This window comes from Bubalus bubalis, chromosome 18, assembly GCF_019923935.1.
Source record: "Bubalus bubalis isolate 160015118507 breed Murrah chromosome 18, NDDB_SH_1, whole genome shotgun sequence".
NCBI lineage: Eukaryota > Metazoa > Chordata > Mammalia > Artiodactyla > Bovidae > Bubalus > Bubalus bubalis.
In genome coordinates this window covers 56,118,135-56,138,416 of record NC_059174.1, presented here as the reverse complement: position 1 = coordinate 56,138,416, position 20,282 = coordinate 56,118,135, and the positions used below count along the sequence as shown (strand labels likewise).

Here is a 20,282-nt window from a genome sequence, read left to right as displayed (position 1 = left end):
GAAGTCATTCTTGGTTGGGGAGTCATCCTTGGTTGGGGGAGTCATCCTTGGTTGTGGGGGATCATCCTTGGTTGGGGGAGTCATCGTTGCTTGGAGCGGGGCATCCTGTGGGCTGTAGAATGTGGAGTGGCGTCCCTGAACACCAGAAGCCAGTAGCATCCCACCCATCCCACCCCCCCGCCCGCCACCCGCCCCGTCCCAACCATGTCTCCAGATGTCAGACATCCCTGGGGGACGGAGGGAATCCCCTTTGGTTGAGAACCACGGGGGGGGAGGGATTGTGTGGGTGTTTTTTTTGGCCATGAGGCATGTGGGATCTCCTCACCCATGGAACAAACTGTACCTCCTGTGTTGGAAGGCAAAGTCTTAACCCCTGGACCACCAGGGAAGCCCTGAGAACCACTGGGGTTGGTTGGTTTGTTTTTGGCTTTGCCCTGCGGCAGGGCAGGCAGGACCTTCCCCAACCAGGGATCAAACCCACGCCCCCTGTGTTGGGAGTACGGAGTCTTAACTCCTGGACCACCCGGGAAGTCGGAGACCCTCTCTTTCAAAGGCCTTTGGTCAATCCTCTGTCCCCATGCAGGCCTCTTCTATCCCAGCCTGTAGAGCCACAAGAGAAGAGGGGTCTGAGCTAAACATCTGCTCCCCACTGCACCTCCTGGCCTGACCCCAGGAAGGGGAGGGGGTCAGGGACCCCCCATCTGACCATGTGAGGACTGGGGCCCCATGAGTGGGGCCAGAGAGCGGAACTCTTGGTGCGGCGGCGGGGTGGTCAGTGTCAAGAGAAATGCCAAAGGCCAGGCTGTCGCTTCCTGGGTGGCTGTGGGGATAGAAACCCCGAAGCCAGAGTCCGCCATCACCCAGCCCCGCTCCCGCAGGAATGTGTCCCACCCCCACCCCCCGTCTCCCAGCCCCGCTCCCACAAGACTGTGCCCCCCGCCGTCGCCCAGCCCCGCTCCTGCAGGACTTGTGTCCCCCAGGCTCCAGGCCGCCTCCCCCAAGAGGCTCCCTTTCCTGCTCCTGATCTTGGAGTCCAGCTTCAGTCTCACTGCTCTGTCCGGCTCTCCCTTAAGTGGGTCCTCCATTCTCGCCCTTGTTCCCCCTGCCCCTCGCCCTGTCCTCCGGCACCCCTGCGATGGCGCACGGATGCTGCCAGGCCCTTCCCTCTCCCTAGGCGGCTTCCACTCCAGGAGGGAAGGAAGGCACAGTCGACTGATGGCAGGCTGGGGGAGCTGGGAACTGGGAGCCTGAAGTGGGGAGGTGAGCACGTCAGGGATCCTGTCTGTGATGGAGCCACGGAGTACACGCCACAGCAGCCTCCCCCTGGTGGGAGCAGATCGCTGTGGGGAGCTCGATGAAAAATTCCACCCCTCCAGCAGCTGCTGAGGGCGTGTCCCCACCTAGGTGCCCCTACCCCCACCCCGCACAGGGCACTGACCTAGGACAGCCACCGAGCAGCACCATGCCCCAGCCCTGCCAGCTGCTAACTCCGCACACCCAGCCCATCCTCCCAGCAGCCTCCACGCAGGCCTGGCGGTGCCCTCTGCCTGGTTGCTCTTCAGTCGCTGAGTCGTATCTGACTCTCTGCAATCCTGTGTACTGCAGCACGCCAGGCCTCCCTGGCCATCACCAGCTCCCGGAGCATGCTCAAACTCAATGTCCATGGAGGCAGTGATGCCATCCAACCATCTCATCTTCTGTCATCCCCTTCTCCTCCCGCCTTCAGTCTTTCCCAGCATCAGGGTCTTTTCTAGTGAGTCGGCTCTCCGCATCAGATGGCCACAGTCTTGGAGCCCTCTGCCTAAAATGCTCCAAAACCCCCTGGTCTCTGGAAAGAGTCCAGGCTCTTCTGCAACAACCGGTCACTCTCCCAGCCCTGAGAGGCTGCTCAGACCATCCCCTCGCCTGAACATGTCTCTCTTTGGGCCCTGAGGTCCCCCAGGCGAGCCTTCCCTCTGGATCCACAGCCCCTCAACATCCCTGGCCTTCCCCCTTAACGCTTCCATCATTGACTATCACCTGGTCGTCTTCCACGAGGGAGGCTGTAGTGTAGGTACTTGGGACACATCAGTGAGCAAAACCGACAGCCAGATGCGCCCTCCTAGCGCCCACATTCCAGGCCTCTGTCTAAAAGGAAATGTGTGTGCGTGCGAAGTCGCTTCGGGTATGTCCAATTCTTTGCGACGCCATGGACTGCAGCCTGCCAGGCTCCTCTGTCCATGGGGTTCTCCAGGCACAAATACTGGAGTGGGTTGCCAAGCCCTCCTCCAGGGGATCTTCTCAACCCAGGAATCAAACCCACATCTCTTACATCTCCTGCATTGGCAGGCGGTTCTTTACCACTAGCACCACCTGGGAAGCCCAGGAGGAAATGTGCTTTGTGTTAAAGATGTTAAGGGCTGTGGGGAAGGAGGCTGGATGGAGGTGAGGGGGTGGTGGCTGCAGCTTTATAGGCACAGGGGTCAGGGCGGCCTCATGGAGAAGGTGACATTTGAGCAAATGTTTGTTTTCAGTTGTTTTGTTTGGCTGAGCTGTAGGGCTTGTGGGATCTTAGTTCTCTGACCAGGGATGGAACCTGAGCCCCCTCCAGTGGAAGCGTGGTGTCTTAACTTCTGAACCGGCAGGGAATTACTTGAGCACATGTTTGGAGGTGATGGTGGGAGCCTTGTGGGGGCGTTCTGGGCAGGGAGCAGCAGGTGCAAAGGCCCTGGGGTGGAGCCTGCCTGGTGTGTAGGAAGAACAGCCAGGAGACTGGCGTGGCCAGAGTGGAGTGAGCCACAAGGAGAGGGCGAGGGGTGAGGATAGAGAGCGGACAAAGGGGTCACGTGGTTATGGTGCGCGCTTGGCTCTTCTCTGCCGGAGACAGGAGCCAGGGGAGGCTCTGAGCAGAGGACGTATGGGCCCTGACTTGGGTTTCTCTCTGGCCAAGGTGTGGGGACCCCAGAGGCAAGAGTGACGGCAGGCAGGCCTGTTCGGAGGCTGGCGCAGAGCTCAAGAGAGACAGGTTGGTGGCCCGGCATACTCCCGGACTGGTTGTGGTGGTGGTAGAGAGAAGCGGACAGATGCTGGGTCTGTTTTTTCAGCCAAGTGGATCCGGGAAAAGAGGGGGAGAGTGAAAGGTTGTTGTTGAATCACGCGAATACACCGGGATTTTTGGCCCCCGGAGGAGAAGAATTCAATCCGGGGCCAGAGACGAGGCTTGATCGCTCAGAGCTTTTGTGTAATAAAGTTTTATTAAAGTATAAAGGAGATAGAGAAAGCTTCTGACATAGGCATCAGAAGGGGGCAGAAAGAGTACCCCCTTGCTAGTCTTTAGCTGGATGTTATATAGTCACTAGCAGTCTGTTAATGAAAGAAAGGAATGTCTTAAAATTTAGAATGGCACCAAATGGTTTATCTTGGGCCATAAAATAATTAACTTGAATCTTAAAGAAGGACAGACCACCATACAAATAGTTTCATTTACATAGATTAGGGGAACAATATCTGAGTATAACATACTGGTTTGTCAAGTAGGTTTTGGGCCAAGAGGCGGAACCGACTTGGAGACAGAGTTTGGGGTAAAGGCGTAGTACATTAGCATAGCTTAAGACAAATATTTCCATAAGAAAAAGGCATTGGTTATCTCTAGGCTCAAGAATAGCTAACTTCAGGTGAAACCAGGTGTCATTATGGCAACACAGTATTTTAAGAGAAACCTCTCTTTAAATTTGTATAGAGAAGGAAAAAAATATTGTTAGTTTGTTTCCTCCTGCCGCTTAAGAGAGAGATAAAAATGTCTGACACTTGTAGGCTATTTCCTCCATTTGGAGACCCCTGGCCTTCCTGCCTGTTACCCTCTCAAGAGGATGACTCTGTAGGTCTGAGTGGATCCCTTGGTTGGACTTGCCTGCTCACGTGTCTGTCACCCCCTCTCCCAGGCCACTGGCCACCAAACCATGTAACTCACACCCCTGTCAGATTATACATATATGAATTTATTACAAAAGTCATGCAAAGGTCTGTAGCATCCATTGATCACATATATTATAAAGCTTACACAAAAATGGCTACCGTTAAAGGATGGTGTGCATGTGTGCTCAGTCACATCCAACTCTTTTGTGACCCTAGCATGGACTGTAGCCCTCCAGGCTCCTCTGTGCATGGGATTCTCCACGCAAGAATACTGGAGTGGGTTGCCATTTCCTTCTCCAGGGGGATCTTCCCGACCCAGGGCTTGAACCCTCACCTCCTGCATTGGCAGGCGGATTCTTTACCACAGAGCCACCTGAGAAGCCCATTAAAGGATGGCAGGCATATCTGTTTTTTTTTTTTTTTTTTTTTTTTTTTTGGCTGAGCCATGTGTCATGTGGGATCTTAGTTCCCTGACCAGGGATTGAACCCACACCCCCTGCAGTGGAAGCTTGGAGTCTTAACCACTGGACCACTAGGGAAGTCCCCAAGAATGGCAGGCATGTGTTGAAATCCTAACACTTTCGTGTCTCGCCCCTGGAGGTTCTTGCACCCCCTGCTCTGAAGAGCACTAACCCCTGACCCCAAACTGCATGTTCCCTGAGGTCAGGGAATGTCCAGTCCACAAAAGCAGACAATTTGAAACATTTGGTGGAATTGTACACCCTCGGTGGACACAGGCAGATAGCAGGAGAAGTGAGATCACCTTAATTACCAAATAACTTTTTAATTATTCAGATTTTAAAAACTGAAATAACTCACCCTTAGTCCCACCACCTAGATATAAATAACTACTGTTTACATTTTGTTTTAAAGCCTTCCTGGGTCTTTTCTGTGCCTATGTAAATGTGGTTTTAAATTATTTATTCTAGAAGAAACACAAATTAATTTAGGTAAACTAGGAAAGATATCTAAGAACACAGGGACAAAAGTCAAGTGTCATCCGACAACCACAGGTAACTGCCATTAACACGTGGTGTCTTTTCATTCAGAGGCTCAGCACGTGCCCCTCCGTGCGTAGGACAGGTTCAGGTCTCTAAAGAGAGATTTTGCTCTTATTTTTTAAAAGGAAAAATGGAATTACCCCATTTCATACTGGTTTGCAACTGACTTTGGGCACCTAGGAGTTTAACCATGAACATCTTTCTCCCTGATTCTGATACTTGTCTATTGTACGTTTGTGTCACGTCCGATTCTGCGACCCCGTGGACTGTAGCCCTCCTGGCTCCTCTATTACTTGTATTTTAACCACCACATTGGATTCCTGTATGTGGGCGTCGGGTTGATTAACTCATCCCTTCTTATTTCCAATGTTTTAACTGATGTAAGCAATACTGCAGTGAACATCCTCAGTGCTTGCTCTTTGTACCATTCTGGATTCTGCCTTGGGGATAAATCCCTAGAAGTGGGATGGTCAGGTCGGAGGCTGTGACCTCCCCAAACACGCATGCACACACCTGAGGCCTGGCCCCATAGAGGTGGCCGGGGTTGGGAGATTCAAGAGCCACCCCCCGCCTTGTCCGTGGTCACCTGCTTGTCATCTGGGCTCCCAGCCAGATGCTCACCTCCCTGAGGGCAGGGACTTCCCCGGCTCCCTTCTGCTTCCCCAGCACCCAGATCAGAGCCTGGCACACACTAGGTGCTCAGCAGGTGTTTGTCTGAGGATAGAAGGCCAGCCCCAGGGGACCCTCCGTGAGCTGTGGCAAGCAGTCCTGCAGCCCCCTGCCCTGAGAACTGGGCGCAGCCCTCAGGTCCAGTTACCTGTTCCCACTTGCCCCAGCCTGCAGCCCAGCGAGGGCAAGAACCACACCGGGAGCGCAGTGCCCATGTAGCCAGGCCCTCGGAGATGCTTTCTAGGCAAAGCCCTAGGGACTCGCCTTCCCTCAGCCCCGATGCCACTCAGGCCGGGCACATGCCCACCATGGCCGACTCAGGGATACCTCTGCTCCCCCGGATCCTCTTTCAGGTAGAAGCCGTGCCTCTGAGTGGAGCTCAGCCAGCTCACCCCTTCCCAGCCCCAGCCGGAGGGTGGGGGGGGTCCTCCCTGGGACCTCTCCCTCAGTCACAGCCTCGACCTCCTCTCCTCATCCCCTCTCTGCTCCCCTCCCCACCCCCACCAGAGCCGACCATCCGCGTGTGTTTACTCTGGATCTTTATGCTTGTGTGTGTTCTTGCAAAATGTTTATTGTTGTTTTGTGTGCATGCATTGTTAATTTATGTAAATGAGGCTGCGTTATAGACAGCTTCCTTTGTCTCACTGTTTTCACCAGGCCTGGGTGGTAAGGAGCCTTCCACGTCGCTCTGTGTGTGTGTGTGTGTGTGTGTGTGTGTGTGTGTGTGTATTCGGTTGCTCTAACTGCTGCAGAATTCCCTTGATGGCCCCCCCCCAACCATTCCCCCCAGCCCCCAGGAAGCTTCAAGCTGCCCCCACCACAAGCCCTCCCTCAGGAGCCTCTTGGGGGCTGTGGCGGGATCATGTCTTTGGAATGCATGCCAGGGGAATTCAGAGGACATGATGCACTTGACCTCACAAAGTACGCTGACCCGCCCAGGCTTCTGGGGGCTGCCCTGGTCCCTCTGGGGGCCCACCATGAGGTCCTCTGGGCAACGTGTTTGGAGTCACTTGCCTGGGAAATACGCTTCCATCCTAAGGAGACACTCAGAGTTGTGCTGAAGGCTGGGTGGCCCAACAGCCAAAACACAGAAGCAGCCTGGGCTCCCGGTGATCAGACATCAGTTCAGTGAATCACTGAGCATCCTAACGACGGAACATCCACGCACCGATTTAAAATGGAGTTTCAGGGGCTTCCCTGGTGGCCCAGCAGTAAAGAATCCGCCTTGCAAGGCAGAGGACGTGGGTTCGATCCCTGTTCGGGGAACTAAGATCGCATATGCAGTAGAGCAACTAAACGCAAGCATTGCCACTACTAAAGCCTGCACACTCCAGAGCCAGCACACAACTGCGTAGTCCATGTGCCGTATCAGAAGATCCTTCATGCGCAACTAAGACCCAACAGTGAGCTCCGGGAGCTGGTGATGAACAGGGAGGCCCGGCGTGCCGCGATCCATGGGGTTGCAAAGAGTCGGACACAACCAAGCGACTGAACTGAAGACCCAACACAGCCACATAAATTAATAAAAGTTTAAAATGGAGTTTCAAAGACTATTGAAGGACACCAGGAAATGCTCAGAAGATCATATTGAACTTTTCAAAGGATGCAAGTAGTATGTCCAATGTGTCTTTAAAATTTAATTTAAAATTAAAACAAAATCCAGGGACCACTCAGATGTATTAACAGTGCCTGTTTTTTTTATTTTTTGGCCATGCTGCAGCTTGTGAGATCTCAGCTCCCCAAACAGGGAGCAGCCCTGGGCTCACAACTATAAATGAGTCTTAACCACTGGATCGCCAGGGAATCCCTTTAATTTCTTCTTGATGTCTTCTTCATTCTCTAAATTTTATACAGTGGGGGCATTTAATACTTTTTGTATCCGGGAAAAAAATGAACTTAAAAAATAACAAGTACAGGGCTTTCCTGGTGGCTCAGTGGTTAAGAATCCGCCTGCCCATGCAGGAGACTCGGGTTCGATCCCCGGTCCGGGAAGATCCCACACGCCTTGGAGCAACTAAGCCCATGCGCCACAAGTACTGAGCCTGTGCTCTAGAGCCCGGGAGCTGCAACTACTGAGCCCTCCTGCCTAGAGCCCGTGCTCCGCAACAAGAGAAGTCACTGCAAGGAGAAGCCCAAGCACCGCACCCAGAAAGTAGCCCCCGCTCCCAGCAACTAGAGAAGAATCCACGCAGCAACCAAGACCCAGCGAGCCCAAAATAAATACAGCTATTAAAAACAAAAATAAGTACAAAACGTTACACGAGCCGAAGGAGAAAGTCTACACTGGGATTTTCTCACCTTTCCCTGGCGAAGGGAGAAAGAGCTAGAGTTTGTGGAATATTTGCCCCGACTCGTTTGTTCCTGTAACAGCGGGATTGCGCCCATCTGATGGGTGCGGGAGCAGGGGCGCGGGCAGCTTGTGCCCCTGCTCGTCCAAGGTCAGCCAAATTGTGGTGACCCTGACAGCTTGCCCCAGGTCCCAGGAGTCAGCCTGGAAAAGTGAGGCCCTGCTGGCCAGGCTTCGGCTTCAAGAAAGTCAGTCTGTTGCAGAGAAGAACCCACTGTGGTGCATGACTGAGGCGAGCACCAGAAATGGCTTTGCAGTTACGCACCAGTTTGCAATTTTCTGGGCAGTCAAGTCCTTACCAGCATCAGGAAACACAGGGAGTTTTTGACTGGATGGACTTTTCCCAGCCACAGCTCTTGAAGGAAGGGAATGGTGAGCAGAGTGGGTGCAGAAGGACCCTCTCTGGAGGTCAGCAAGGGCAGGCTGGTGGGACTCCCCAACCTGGGTCACCGAGGCAGGAAGGGACAGCCAGCCTCAGGGGCCATGCCCAGGCTCCCAGGACTGCATGCCTAACTCAACCTCCCCAGCTTCCATCCTGACTCTCGTTTCCTCCTTCCTTCCCTTGGAAGCACCCCCCAGAACCCTGGGTCATCCCATCGCCCCCCAGAACCCTGGGTCATCCTGTCGCCCCCCAGAACCCTGGGTCTTCCCGTCGACCCCCGGAACCCTGGGTCTTCCCGTCGCCTCCCAGAACCCTGGGTCTTCCCGTTGCCCTCCAGAACTCTGGATCACCGCCCGAACCTGGGTCACCCTGTCACCCCCCAGCACCCTGGGTCTTCCCGTCGCCCTCTCTGACACTTAGTTTCTGCATCTGTCAAGACAGGACTCTGGAAGCCCTGGAAGTCAGGAAGACTCTTCCTGACTTATTTTCATTTTGACGTGTAACACCCACACAAGAAGAAAATGGACGTGAATGTCCAGCTCAAAACGATCATCAGAAAGGGAAGGGCTGGGACTTCCCTGGTGGTCCAGTAGCTAAGAATCTGCCTGCCAATGCAGGGGACACGGGTTAGATCCCTGGTCTGGGAAGATCCCACGTGCCTCCAGACAACTAAGCCTGTGTGCCCCAACTACTGGGCCTGAGCTCTGGAGCCCGGGAGCCACAACTACCGAGGCCCAAGTGCTCTAGAGCCCGTGGTCCCAAAAAGAGAAGCCCGAGTACCTGCATCGGAGAGTAACCACCACTCTCTGCAGCTAGAGAGAGCCTGCATGTAGTAATGAAGACCCAGTGCAGCCAGAAATAAATAGATAAGTGGAAAAAAGAAAAGGCTCCTTGCTTCCACTGCATGGAGTGAGGGTTTGATCCCTGGTCGAGGAATGAAGATCCCACACGCTGTGTGGCACGGCCAAAAAGTGAACATTTTAAAAAAGAGAGAGAAGGGCCACATCAATGCCACCAGGACAAGAAACGGAACATAAAAAACCTCTGAACCCTCCCCCAGAGTCCTCACTCCAGGCAGCTACCCTCTTGCACATCTGGCTGCTTCTGCTCCGCCCACCCGCTGAGATGCATCCCTGGGGTTTCCTGTGGCCATGGCTGCTCCCCTTTCCCTTCTGTATTGTTGGGTCACGTTCTATCCATTGCAGATACCTCAGTTCCGCTTTGCATTTCTGTTGATGGGCATTTGGCCACGCCAAGCAGCATGTGGGATCTTAGTTCCCAGACCAGGGATCGAACCCACGCCCCCTGCATTAGCAGTGCAGACTCTTAACCACTGGACCGCCAGGGAAGTCCTGTTAATGGGCATCTGGATTGTCTCCAGGTTAAGGCTCTCACAGGCTTCCCTGCTGGCTCAGCAGGTAAAGAATCAGCCTGCCAGTGCAGGAGTGACGCGGGGTATGGGTTCACTCCCTGGGTCAAGAAGATCCCTTGGAGGAGGGCATAGCAACCCACTCCTGTATTCTTGCCTGGAGAATCCCATGGACGGCGGAGCCTGGTGGGGTCCATGGGGTCGCACAGAGTCGGACACAGCTGAAGCCACTGAGCGCACACGCAGAGTGAGAACTCTGCCTGCTTTTAAATTTAGTTTTTCCGAGTGGGAGGAGATGTGGGTGGAGCCCCTGCCCCATTTATCCCATGAGAGTGGGCTGCCTGCCTCGGGCTGGGGTGGGAGGGGCGGCAAGGCTGCCTCAGACTCAGGTGTGTGTAGGTGAGCGGGCCCAGGAAATGATGCCACACACCTTGGGCCTCACGGGGCAAGTCCTGTGCCAGCGAGCTGGTCCGCTTCTTTGAACATCGGACGCCCCGGTGTTCCCTCTGGTACCCACCCTGATGGAGGCAGAATCCTTCAGGACTCGGCCCCCACCCATCTCTCCCCTCTCCAGCCTCCTGCCTCCTGGGCAGGACTCTGGCCCTTCCTGCTCCCTCCTAGCTCAGCACCTTCACGCGCACTGTTCCCTTTTTCTGGAATGCTGTTCCACTCTGCCACTCACTTAGGATGGTGGGGGACTGTTGAGATTTTACTCACGAGTCCTCTGACACATTGTGGAACCCACTGGAGCCTCAGTTTTGTCATCAGCAAAATGGGGATAATGGTCCATCTTACAGCTGCCCAGAATTTCCATGTCTCTAACCTTTGGACCAGCACGTACTGAGCGCCTCTGTGTGCCGTGCGGTCTTGGGGGCCCTGGACTCAGCGCCTCAGCAGGTCTGATGAGGGAAGAGCACCTGGCGCCTTAGCACGCACGCACGCAGCCGATGAACAGTGTTGTGGTAGTCAGAGGTGAACAGCGAAGGGGCTCAGCCATACATACACGTGTCCATTCTCCCCCAAGCCCCCCGCCTCCCCTCCAGGCTTGGTTCCCTGTGTTCTACAGGAGGTCCCTGATCGACCCCAGAGCTTTACCCACCAGGCTGCAGGGTCGGCCTGTAAGATGGCTGGGCAGGGTCTGTTTGAGCACAGTGGCTGTCCAGGGAGCTGACACGTGGACGTCAGGCGGTCTCCTCTCCCGCCCTGGCCTAAGCACCCCCTGCCGCCCCATGTAGCCGTGGAGGGCCAGCCCAGGGAGCATGTTGAGAGGTTGGTTTCAGCCGCCCTCTCCCATGATGGTTCCTGGGGAACGGCAGGGGAGAGCTGCCCCTGCCCCCCCTGGAGCCTCTCGGACCTCCCGTTAGAGCAGTGTCTGGTACGGCCTGGAACCTCCTAGCAGGGACACATTGGTTGGATTTGTCGTTGGCAGTGAGGGAGCGGTGATGGAGAGGATGCTGCGTTCTGGGTGGCCCCTGGGCTGGGCCGTGTTGTTGTGATATGTGTCTGTTCTCGGTCCTCAGGGCCCGTGTTCCCATGTTCCAGAGGGGTCTCAGGCCCCAGGAGGCCGAGTCTTAGGCCTGGGGGTGCTCAGTGAGCAAGATGAGAGCCCTCAGTGGCCCACACGCTTGCCCAGCTCTGGCCACATCCTCGCAGTCAGACAAATCCCCACTGAAAATGGGAAGCATGAGTCCCTGACCTCAGAGAAGTCGTCATAAAAGCAGTGGATACAGGAAAAAAGAAACAATTGGAAAAAAAAAAAACCTGTGAATGTGGACTTCCCTGGCAGTCCAGTGGTTAAGACTCTGCGCTTCCGACACAGAGGGGTGCGAGTTTGATCCCTGGTTGGGAAACTAAGATCCCCCATGCCGTGGGGCAGCTAAGCTCAAGTGCCCCAGCTACTGAGCCCGAGGGCCTCAACTAAGACCCAGCGCAGCCCAAGGGGGGAAAAAAAAGTGAACCTAAAATAATTAACGAGAAAAAAAAACTGGGAAGCTTACTAAATTTTTGTTTGCGGTTCATTACGTTCAAAACCTATAAAAGCGATTTATCTTCATGGTGTTCAGATGAACAATTCGTCTCATGATTCTCCAACTACAGTTAAATTTTTAATAAGGGATTTCTTGACAGTTTATTTTCTTAAAAATCCCAACAGAATATGGTGGTTTGTTTTTTTTTTCCCCCAACGTTAATAGCATTTATCTACCACTACTGAAGTGGAAAGTCCCGTAATTTATAGGCGAGGTTACAGGATGGAAGGAGCCAGGGGAAAAGTCCCCGACGGGGAGGGAGGTGGTCAGGGATGAGACCATGTTCCCAGGCTGGCCTGACTGCTGTTTGCATCCGCGACAGTTAGCACAGAGCCAGGCTCACGGGTTGTGGGGTGGGGGGCGGGGGGCAGGAGGGCTTGGCAGGATGTCAGTGTTCCCTCGAGCCAGAGACATCAGGCTTGGAGAGCAGGGGGATTTGCCTGCTCCGAGAAGCCAGTCCCCACCTTGTTCATCCCACTGTGTGTCAGTGGACACAAGGGTGAGCCGGCCCTTAGCATCAGAGAAGGTTTGGGGAGGGGTTTCAGAGGGTGCTGGATGAAGGGGCCGCAGGCCTGCCTCTCCCCTGCAGCCAGGGCATCTCCAAAGATCTGTTTACATCATCACCACTTAAATGATCATTTGCATAATTAGTATGTTGGGTGTCTCAGGTCCCCTCTCAAGGTCGGGCTCTGGCTGTATCTTCTCCCTGCTGGATTCCCAGAGCCCTGCACGGTGCTTGACACATAGCAGGCTCTCAAAGAGTATCTTCCAAATGAGCAAGTCAGCAGGTGGGCAACGTGAACAACGGATGGGCTCTGCAGCTCAGAGAAGTGCGTTGGAACCCACAGAAGCCCAGCCCTCTCGGTTTAGGTGTGGGCGTGGTGGAGACCCAGTGTTGTGATTCAGGAGAAGCAGACACTGAGTCCTTGTTCTGCTACTCTGGAGCTGTGAGACCGAAGGCAAATGACTCGATGAACCTCCATGTCCTTAGCTGTAAACTGCCAGATATGCAGAGAGAAGGCAAGGGCATGTGGTTGGTCATCTTCATGTGACAAGATTTCCACAAGGATCAAAACAGATCACAACCTCAGAGTGCTTAGCACAGGGTCTGCTAAGTGCGAAAGTGAAAGTGAAGTCGCTCAGTTGTGTCCCACTCTTTTCGACCCCATGGACTGTATCCCACCAGGCTCCTCCCTCCATGGGATTCTCCAGGCAAAAGTACTGGAGTAGGTTGCCATTTTCCTTCTCCAGGGGATCTTCCTGACCCAGGGATCGAACCTGGGTCTCCCGCATTCCAGCAGACGCTTTACCTCTGAGCCACTCAACAAATACTAGTTTCTCCGTTTGACTTGTTAGGAAACTGCTTTGGATGGTCCTTTGTTAGAGTCAGAGATGGGATCAGCCTTGTATGCTCTGGAAGAAAAGGAGAGGAGTTGACTGGCTTTGATCTTTAGGTTGTTTTCGTTGTTCAGTTGCTCAGCTCTGTCTGACTCTTTGCGCCCCATGGACTGCAGCACGCCAGGCTTCCCTGTCTTTCACTGTCTCTGGGAGTTTGATCAAACTCAGATCCATTGAATTGGTGATGCCATCCAACCATCTCATCCTCTGTTGTCCCCTTCTCCTGCCCTCAATCTTTCCCAGCATCAGGGTCTTTTCCAATGAGTTGGCTGTTCCCATCAGGTGGCCAGAGTATTGCAGCTTCAGCTTTAGCTTCAGTCCTTCCAATGAATATTCAGGGTTGATTTCCTTTAGGATTGACTGGTTTGCTATCCTTGCTGTCCAAGGGACTCTCAAGAGTCTTTCTCCAGCACCACAATTTGAAGGCATCAATTCTTCGATGCTCAGCCTTCTTTATGGTCCAACTCCCACATCCATTCATGACTACTGGAAAAACCATAGCTTTGACTCACGCCATGGATGCTCTCCAAATGAGCCTTGTCCATTCTAAGCCTTGACTAAGGCTTGAACTGGGTGCAGAGAAGGCAGAAATGATTCAGATGGAGTCTACTCATGAAGACTCACAGCCCAGACAAGGAGACATGTGCACTGAACCAGCATGATAAGGGTCTGCTAAGAGAATGCCTGTGACAAGTCAGTGAGCACAAGCCAAAAAGAGACTCCTGGCAGAAGGCGATTGGAATGTCCCAGGGAACTAGAAGCCCAGGTGGTGTTAATGGTAAAGAACCTGCCTGCCAGTGCAGGAGACATAAGAGACATAGATAGGTTCGATCCCTGGGTCAGGAAGATGCCCTGGAAGAGGGCATGGCAACCCACTGCAGTATTCTTGCCTGGAGAATCCCACGGACAAAGGAGCCTGGGGGGCTGCAGTCCTTGGGGTTGCCAAGAGTTGAACATGACTGAAGCGACTGAGCAGCGGTGGCAGGCATACCAGGTGGAGGGCACAGCCTGTGTGAAGGCAAAGAGGCCGGGCAAAGCATGGTGAGCATATAGAACCCCATATGTCTCCCTGTGGCCAGAGCAGGGGGGAGGCCAGTGGGGCAGGTCCAGAGCCTCTAATACCAGGCTGAGGGTCACAGGGAGCCGTGGCAGGGCTGTGAACAGGGATGTGGCAGGATGTGAACTGCACTTTAGACAGTTCTGGCAGCAGATGTAGAGAAAACAGACGGGGAAGAAGCCAGAAGCCCGGAGGTATGACAGTTGTTAACGGTCATCATCAGCCCATCAACAATTTAAAAATATGTATTACTGCCTGCTTGCCGTGTCCCAGGCACTCCCTATCTTGTCCGAGCCTCACAACGCTGCAGGACCTGCAAGGAAAATGGTTTCAGAGATGTTAGGACACCTGGCCAAGCGCACACCGCTGCTGCTGCTGCTGCTAAGTCTCGTCAGTCGTGTCCAACTCTGTGCGACCCCATAAACGGCAGCCCAACAGGCTCCTCTGTCCCTGGGATTCTCCAGCCAAGAACACTGGAGTGGGTTGCCATTTCCTTCTCCAATAGCACGCACCGCTGGTCAGCAGCAAAGCCAAGTTTCGAACCCAGCCAGCGCTGACTCCCACCCACAGCCCCCAGTCACCCTGCAGAGAGGAGGAGGGAGAAAAGACTGGAATCCCTTTACAAATAAAGGGACTCACTATTTAAAGCAAGCCTACAGTGCCTCCTCAGTAAACCCGGGCTTCCCTTCTCCGCCACACCCCCAGCCTGCAGCCTGCTTATTCCCGAGGCTGCTGCTGAGTCGCTTCAGTCGTGTCCGACTCTGTGCGACCCCATAGATGGCAGCCCACTAGGCTCCTCTGTCCCTGGGATTCTCCAGGCAAGAACACTGGAGTGGGTTGCCATTTCCTTCTCCAATGCATGAAAGTGAAAAGTGAAAGTGAAGTTGCTCAGTCATGCCCGACTCTTAGTGACCCCATGGACTGCAGCCTACCAGCCAGGCTCCTCCATCCATGGGATTTTCCAGGCAAGAACACTGGAGTGGGTTGCCATTTCCTTCTCCAGTGCATGAAAGCAAAAAGTGAAAGTGAAGTCGCTCAGTCGTGCCCGACTCTTAGCGACTCCATGGACTGCAGCCCACCAGACCCCTCCGTCCATGGGATATTCCAGGCAAGAGTACTGGAGTGGGTTGCCCTTGAGTGCATCATTAAAGGGACTGGCAGGGAGACCCCCCCCCAGCCCTGCCTGGGGAGTGCCCCTGCAGCTCCCGTCACACACCCCCTTCCCAGCATGAAGGGGACAAAGCACGTGGACCAGGAGCAGCCGCAGCCCTGGGCGGAGCCGGACGCACCTTTTGGACATGATGTGGTTTCAGTTGCTTTGTGCAGAGAACCAGGGAAACCTGGGCACACCTACCAGCTGTGGGCTTCCCCCAGGCCTGGTGAGCAGCCCTGCTGAGTCACTCGACCTTGCTGCGCTAACAGCACCGGCCCCACCGGGCTGGGCAGGACAAGCCGGGCTGGTGGTTGGGGGTGCCCAGCCCAGAGCCTGGCACTCATCGCTGCAGCTCAGATGCTGCCTGTGCATGCCAAGCCTTGTGCTGAGCGAATCTCACCGAGCACCTCGTGTCCTCCAGCCAGCTCTGCAGGCCTGGTGTTGAAGGTGCCCTTCCATGGAAGAATGGTCCTCCTCCATTTGCTCCTTCAGAATTGCCCTATCCTGGCTCAATAAATAGGCAAAGGATGGATGAATGAATGAGAGACATTTGGGCTGGGTTCAAGAGGGTGGACCAGAAAGAGGGCTGATGAATGTGGAAGAACTGATGCTTTTGAACTGTGGTGCTGGAGAAGACATTGGAGAGTCCCTTGGACTGCAAGGAGATCAAACCAGTCCATCCTAAAGGAAACCAATCCTGAATACTCATTGGAAGGACTGATGCTGAAACTGAAGCTCCAATCCTTTGGCTACCTGATGGGAAGAGTCAACTCATTGGAAAAGACCCTGATGCTGGGAAAGATTGAGGGCAATTGGAGAAGGGGACGACAGAGGATGAGATGGTTGGATGGCATCACCAATTCAATGGACATGAACTTGGGTGAACTCCGGGAGATGGTGAGGAACAGGGAGGCCTGGCGTGCTGCAGTCCATGGAGTCGCAAAGAGTCAGACACAACTGAGTGACTGAACAAGAAGAACAAGAGGGTCAGTTCAGTTCAGTCGCTCAGTCATGTATGATTCTTTGTGACCCCATGGACTGTAGCACAAGAGGGTGGGCAGGAGTTTTCTAGGTGGATGAAAAGGGAAGGGCATTCTGAGCAGGGTAAGAGTGTATGCAAAGGTGGAGTGCCTGTGAGATAGTTCTAGAAGTTGATACTGGCTGAAATGCAGCTGGAGTGATGGCTGCAGGTGAGGGGGCCAAACCAGGCTTCCAAGGCAGGCTGAATCTCCCGGAGGGCACTGGGGAGCCATGGAGAGCTCTAGAGGAAGGCAGAGGCTGGGTCAGGTCCAGGTGTGGCAAGGCCCTGCAGATAGACTCAAGGGGAAGAGATTGGAGGCTGGGAAGGTTGAGACATAAGCTGGGCCATGGGAACAGAGGAGGCATGAGACATTCAAAAGGGACGGAACTGGCTGGCTTGCTGGTCGACCAGCCCTAACATGGGAGGCTGTGGACAATGCAGGGTGCAAAGCTACATTCCTGCTTTTGACTGGGAAGGCGGGCTGGAGGGGCCCTGCTGAGAACGGGGACCCCGGAAGGAGTGGGGGCAGGGTGGGGCATGTGGACAGATTTGCTGGGAACTAGGGAGGACCACAGGGCGTTGTGTGACTCAGACAGGGTGAGGGGGCGATGGGGCAGCTCCCAGAAATTCTTTTCATTTATTTATTGGTTGGTTTGGTTGGCTGCACCTGGTCTTAACTTCCACACGCGAACTCTTAGTTACGGCGTGAGGGATCTAGTTCCCTGAGCAGGGGTGGAACCCGGCCCCCTGCACTGGGAGCATGGAGTCTTAGCCCCTGGACCACCAGGGAAGGCCTCCAAGGGGATCTTGCCGGCACCTGGGCCAGCAACCCGTGTTCTCAGTTTCTCAGTCTAAGCCCTCAAGTCTGACCTTTGACGAGTCCACCTCATTCTCTGCCTAGTGATTAGTAATGACTGCATATTACTGTTATTATTATTGTTGCTATTAATAGAAACAGTGACTAAAAGGCCTGCTTGGGGCTTTGCCAGCGTTTCCCAGGGCGATGAGGAAAGGCAGCCTGTGAGAAGGGTTCTGTGGCTTTTATATTTGGGAAACTCAGAGTCGTTGAGCAAAGCAAAGGGCCAGCCAGTTTGATCGGGAAAGCTTTTTGTCATGCTGCTGTTTGGAAGCTCGCAGGATGGGCGGGCGAGAGAACACACTGGGCTCTTTCTGGGATCACTTAGGGAAGGAAACCCAGGCTCCCGCGGCCCACGTAGCAGGGCTGGGGCTCCAGGGCCCCCGAGAGCTGCCAGGCCAAGGCTTTCGGGCCCCCCTTCTTCTCAGCCCCGACCGCAGGCACAGACCTGGCGGGCTGCAGGGTCCCCAGGCCAGCCCTCTCTAGCTGAGTCCAGGTCTAAAGGTGAGCCTGTTCACTGCAGGAAATGAGACGAGGCAGGAGCAGACGAGGCAGGAAAAGAAAAAACTGACCTTGTCAATTCCATCTCCGAAAGCAGGTGTAGCTCCAGGAAGAGATTCTAGGTGGGCACGGAAGTCAGGTTTTAGAAGCATATTCATGACGTGGGGAAGGCTCACAATATCCTATTATTGAGGGGAAAGGCAGGAGCCGGCTGCTAAGGGCGTGGCCTGTCAAACACAAATCAGACCTCAAAGACTTAGTGTGGAAAGAGTGTAAAATAGGGGCTTCCCTGGTGGGTCAGTGGTAAAAGACCCCACCTGCCAATGCCGGAGACACAAGTTCGATCCCTGGTCCCGGAAGATCCCACATGCGGCGGGACAGCTAATCCCATGGGCCACAACCATTGAGCCCATGACCTAGAGCCTGTGCTCAACACCAAGAGACGCTACCACAATGAGAAGCTGGAGCATCGCAACTAGAGAGTAGCCCCCACTTTCTGCAACTAGAGAAAAAGCCCGTGCAGCAATGAAGACCCAGCTCAGTAAAAATAAATTTTAAAAAAAGGTTGTAAAATATCTCATGTGTAAGTTCTCCCCTGGATTACATGTTGAAATCATAATGTTGCTGTTCAGTCACCAGTGAGTGTACGAATGTTGCTCAGCCGTGTCCAATTCTTTGAGACCCTGTGGACTATACAGTCCATGGAATTCTCCAGGCCACAATACTGGAGTGGGTGGCCGTTCCCTTCTCCAGGGGATCTTCCCAACCCAGGGATTGAACCCAGATCTCCCACATTGCAAGCAGATTCCTTACCAGCTGAGCTACCAGGGAATCCACTTCAGTTGCTAAGTCGTGTCCAACTCTTTGCAACCCCATGGACTGCAGCACGCCAAGCTTCCTTGTCCTTCACCATCTCCAGGAGCTTGCTCAAACTCATGTCCATTGAGTCAGTGATGCCATCCAACCATCTCATCCTCCATTGTCCCCTTCTATCTTGGAACTATCAAGCTAATCAATCATTAAAATTGATTTCATCTGTCTTGGGTTTGTGGGGGGTTTTTTTAATGTGGCCTCTAGGAAACTGACAATTAAACATGTAGCAGGCATCATGTTTCTGTTGGGTCATGCCAGCAGGAATGGTGGCTCTTGTTTTATGATGATGACTGCACCAGGAATGACATTGTTCCTTATACTGGGGTGCCTCCCAGGTTAGAGTCTCTTTTTTTAAGTTTTTAAAGTGTTTTTCTACTTAAAAATATTTTTTCTTCATTAAAGAGAAAGCATAACTTAAGAAAAATAACTTAAGCCCATAATCCCCAGCTGCTGGAGTTCACCACCAAGAAGTGGCTAGGGCATGTCCTTTGCAGCCTTTTCCTGCTGTGTATTTGCACACACCTGGTTCCTTGGCTGCTTTTTTATAAGTTCTATGAAGTCATAAGCACACTGTCTGCTATTTAGGGTTCTCCATTGTCCCCTTAATATTCAAATGCAAGCATCTCCATGGCAAAACTAGGCTGCAGAAAAGCTGTCTGATGGCTGCGCGGTCTCCGTGCCTTGGTGTAACCAGCACAGTGATTGATGAGGAGAATCTGGTAAGATTAGATTCTGTGTCCCAAGCCCAGCCCAGCACTGCCCCTTCTGTGGTCCATCAACCTCCACCCTAACAGGTGGCAGCCGAGTGCAGGGGTGAAGAGCTGGGACTCTGGAGCCAGACAACCTCAGTCAGATCCCAGATCTGCCAGCCCCTCCTGTGCATCCCTGGGCCAGTCGCTGCGTCTCTCTGTGCTTCCACTTCCTCCCGCTTTGCCCTTGTTTTGTCGCTCAGTCGTTCCCACACTCTGCTACCCCACTGCGGCACACCAGGCCTCCCTGTGCATCACCAACTCCTGGAGCCTGCTCAAACTCACATCCATCGAGTCGGTGATGCCACCCAACCATCTCATCCTCTGTCGTCCCCTTCTTCTCCTGCCTTCAATCTTTGTCAGCATTGGGGTCTTTTCCAATGAGTCAGATAGCCAAAGTACTGGAGCTTTAGCTTCAGCATCAATCCTTCCAATGAATATTCAGGATTGATTTCCTTTAGGATTGACTGGATTGATCTCCTTGCAGTCCAAAGGACTCTCAAGAGTCTTCTCCAGCACCACAGTTCGAAAGCATCAATTCTTCAGTGCTCAGCCTTCTTTAGGGTCCAACTCTCACATCTGTACATGACTACTGGAAAAAATCCATAGCTTTGACTACATGAACCTTTGTGGGCAAAGTGATGTCTCTGCTTTTGAATATGCTGTCTAGGTTAGTCATAGCTTTCTTCCAAGGAACAAGCATCCTTTAATTTTATGGCTGCCAGTCACTGTCCACAGTGATTTTGGAGCCCAAGAAAAGAAAATTTGTCACTGTTACCACTTTTTCCCCATCAATTTGCCATGAAGTGATGGGACTGGATGCCATGACCTTAGTTTTTTACATGTTAGGTTTTAAGCCAGCTTTCCCACTCTCCTCTTTCACCCTCATCTTCCCACTTAGATGGAGATAATTCATAACCCCTCCTTTGACACCCTTGAGGCTGAATGTGTTTGGCCATCTGATATTAGAAAGGTATTCATATAC

At 53.4% G+C, this 20,282-nt stretch overlaps 1 protein-coding gene across 2 annotated transcripts in view; it reads left to right on the top strand.

The window, feature by feature from the left end:
• LRRC4B (leucine rich repeat containing 4B) overlaps positions 1 to 20,282 on the top strand; it is a 43,823-nt gene that overhangs the window by 19,519 nt on the left and 4,022 nt on the right. The gene's annotated exons all lie outside the window — the stretch shown is intronic.